We start from the raw sequence: 4,362 nt of genomic DNA, 5'->3' as shown, positions 1-4,362 counted from the left end.
AAATCCTTCAACAACTATAATGAAACATGTCTCGTTCCTTTCACCATCTTATACCTGCTTGATTCAAGACATGGTTTATATGTGTCAGTCCCCACTAGGCTGACTACGTCACACCTAACCCAAGTTTGCTTTCTTATCCTGTGGATTCAAGTTACTTGTACATGTATCCAAGAGTGTCGTACTCTTGACATGTAATGCTTTGGCCAAAGACTTTCAGTAACAATCCTAACAAGCGACCGCAAGGTATACGTCTCCTTTTTCAATGAGCGGTGAATCCTTTGTATGATATTCAAACACCTTCGGTACTTCGACTTATATCCAATCATCCCAGGTCTACACTTCCTCGGAGATGTTTACTTAAGATGTCAAAGTATAAGTCTCCATGACCAAGGTAACTTGAATACTGCAAGTCAAAGGAAATTTGCACTTAAGCTGCACTGAGATCTTCATTGACATATGTATAGAACCATATAAAGTCTCAAGGTAGGTCACTCTAATGAACTAGTTACCTTTAACTAGCATCTACATTTAACTCTCAACATCCAATGTCTCCAGCCAATGAGAATAGCTGTTTGGCAAATTAAGGAGTTTAAACATGCTAGTCTCAACAAAATTGATGATGTCCGTGCTCATCAATTTCTCGACTAGGGATAATTTCAATACATTCATAATTGCACATGTAAAGATGCTCACTAGTTGTGATCCAATCACAAATTCTTTCATGCTATGAATCGTATTACAAACATTCAATAAATGAGTTTATGATCCAATCAAACACATAGAGAATGTGCACTAAAATAATGAATTTTTATTTATCTAATAAATAATATAACTATAAGGCGATTGCCGTAGAACACCTCTCAAATATAACACGATGGAAGTCACATATCTCCACAATGGTATGATATTATCCACTTTGGGCAAAAGCCCTTATGGTTTTATTTTTAGGCTCTATCCAAAAGGCTTCATTCCAATATAAATATCTTCCATCTTATAAACTCATGATCTTTTTCATGAATTTCCAATGTGAGACTTTGATTGACTGCCTCATTCGTTTTCCTGAGGTCCCTACATGGGTCTACATGAACCATGACTCTAATACCAATTGTTAGTATAGATGGAAGTCATATATCTTCATAATAGTATGATATTGTATACTTTAAGCCTAAGCTCTTATGATTTTATTTTTGAATTTTATCTAAAATGTCTCATTCTAATAAAGATATCTTTCATCTTATAAATCCATGATCTTTTTCATGTATTTTTAACATAGAATTTTGATTGTATCCAATGCAAATGACTCTAAGAGGACATGCTAAAATGAGTAGTAAGACAAAATAGGATTCCAACTATTTAGTCTCATATTCTACAAATTAGAGTTCTTAAAATATACTTAAATACTATGAAATCTCTCACTTGATGGTCTTCGTATTTAGGGCTGGATCAATCCCTGACCTTAAGTCAATGCCAAACCTTCATCGAGCTTGAGAGAGCATAGTACAAAGAGTAAAACCCTTATCCCTTTAGTCTCATATTCTAAAGATGATAGTCCTTAACTATGCTTAAATATCAAGGGGATCTTACCTGAGTGCCAATGCATTTTAATTGTACGAGCTCTCTATGCTTTAGTAGAGGGGTTCATTTGATCCAAGTGTTGGGAGTGATAATGGTTTCATATAATATAGATCCAAGAGATGGGAGATAGAATGGTTTCATTGAAGCTATTTTGGTAATCACATTTCTCTCATACTACTTTTCTGTAAAAAGGTGGAATCCGTCACTTTAGCGGCCCCACACGATCGGCCCCACGACCATTTGTGAAGAAGTAAATCAAAAAACTACAATTGATTCCTCTCATACTATTCACTTATGTTAGTAGAGTAGTCGATGAGTTGGAACCATGCTGTCCCAATTTTTGGCATGTCGAGTCTAGCCTGCCCCTTAGTGGGCTTGTCCTTGGCCCAACATAAGTTCGCAACATGTGGTTCATTTTTAAAATAGCTTTTCTTACAATGTAAACTCTCGTCATAGCATATAAGTGTTGGCTTTTGTCTAAGAGGAAAGGGATGAAGTGTGCCTACGCTTGGGCTTAGTTAACCCATGTTTGTCCAAACCCATATAAATTAGAAAAAAATATTTTAAAAATTAGTAAAATAGGGGGAAAATAAAATATATAAAAAGTAGAAAACCCCCAAATTATGAAAATATTTAAATAGTTTTTATAAAAAATAGAAAATAGAAAATTTTATTAATTAACATTTTCTATATTTATATCATTACTATTATATCTTAACTATAAGACCATATAGATGACTTAATATAATATGAATGTTATGTGTCAAATTATATATGAGAATATTGCATCTGAAGACTAATTAAAGTTTGGAGAAAATAAATATTTATATTTGTGATCCAAATCCTATGTACCTTCTTCAAAATGAATAATATAAAAGTAGATCTATTTATCTTCCTTACAATATATGAGGATGAGACAAAGGTGGACATCTCCAATGTATCCATCTACCCTAAAACACGACTTGAATGCTACTATATATGTGTTAGGACCGGTGCTTGATCGATGGCCGGATAGTTAGAGGGGATGAATAGTTGTTGTTCTTGTACATATAAACTTATATACTAGTCTTGTTACAACACTAGCAAGGGCACACAAAGAGTTAGTGCAATAGAAATGAAATATAAACAAATTGCATACCACAATCATTGACACGTTGATATAGTGAGGTTTTTGACCCTCGTTCATATATTTATGATCTATAACTTATCAGTGAGTCATTCTTGAAAGCCCACTATTTTTCTCTTTCTATACCTGTCTTGTTACAACACTAGCAAGGTCACACAAAGAGTTAGTGCAATAGAAATGAAATACAAATAAATTGCATACCACAATCATTGACACGTTGATATAGTGAGGATTTTTGACCCTCGTTCATATATTTATGGTCTATGACTCATTAGTGAGTCATTCCTAAAAGCCCATTATTTTTCTCTTTCTCCAATAACTTCCGGTGAAGAAATATATAACAACATGAACTATAATCAATCTTCAAAAGGAAGGCTAAAAAGCACAAGAGAGAACAAGGGTTTAAGGATTCTACAATCACTATTTTGCCAACAATCAAATGCCCCCCTTGGTCTCTTTTAATTAACCTTCAAATACTTCAACCCTTAGATTTGAATTTATTATAAGTCAACACAAATCACAAATAAGTTATTTGTTAAGTCAATTTAACCACAAATATAAATATTCTATTTGTTGGCTAATTAGTTGAAGTTGATTCCTTAGTTTGCTAGAATTTCCTCTAGTCTACTAAAAGTCCAACTATAATTATTCAAATGATCAAGTCTCGTTAAGTTGGGATTTACTCTCTTCTAATGATAAATGTCTCTTAACCCTCACATCTCACATACTAAAGAGAGTTTACCTTTTATAGTTTGACTTCACATACTATAGTATAAGTTAACTAATATAGTTATCAATCGATTTGTGATTGCAAGCAACTAGGGAATTGACTAAGAACTAAACTCAAGTTGGAAAATAGCCTAATTGTAATCAACTAATTAACTGGTACTATTACTAGTCAACTGGTTGACTAGTACTATTACTAGTCATCTACGAATAGTACAACTGATTGGGAGCATATAATACTAGTTGACTAGTTCAATATGGAATGGGCTGAGAATGAATAAAATGTTTGTTAATCGATTAGATAGTCAATTGATGCATTAATAGTCAAGTGGAAATAGTAATATCAATTGAATGAGTTTTGTGACATTTTAAAGCCTTCCAAAGCTATCAAAAGACAAAGCAAAGCAAGATCTCAATTGTTGTAAAGTTTATTTACTTGTATTATTCCATTCTTGCTTGTATTTCTCTATATTTTTTGTATTGCTATAAGAAAAATATTGTAAGAGGTTTTTCCCACACTTAGAAGATATCTGAAAAGGATAAAAGATAGCAACGACGATTCTAAGAATGATCGATTGAACTACGGATTTTGCACCACAAAGCTATGATATTATTGTGCTTGTTTCTTGTGTTTATTTTCCTACTTATTTCAACTATGCAACTAACAAATTGTAGATATAAGTATGATCAAGTAAATAAAATTTGCGTGCCTATTCATCCCCACTAGTTGCACCAATAGTCCCAACGATAATATTGGTCAAACCTAGCCCCCATGCCCACTTGAGTAGCAACTTTAGATAAGGGCGACGTCAACCCAAATCACTATGGAGTTTGTTCGAATCTCAAGAGGATCAATACAAAAAGGTCAATATGAAGGGAAAGTCTTGAAAAACCGTTCCGATAGATTCTTGCAGAACAAAAATTTCTCGGAACGA

This window comes from Curcuma longa, chromosome 8 (assembly GCF_044706935.1).
Source record: "Curcuma longa cultivar G26 ecotype Majalengka, Jawa Barat chromosome 8, ITB_CL_G26_1.1, whole genome shotgun sequence".
Taxonomy (NCBI): Eukaryota; Viridiplantae; Streptophyta; class Magnoliopsida; order Zingiberales; family Zingiberaceae; genus Curcuma; species Curcuma longa.
Note: the sequence above shows the minus strand (reverse complement) of the source record.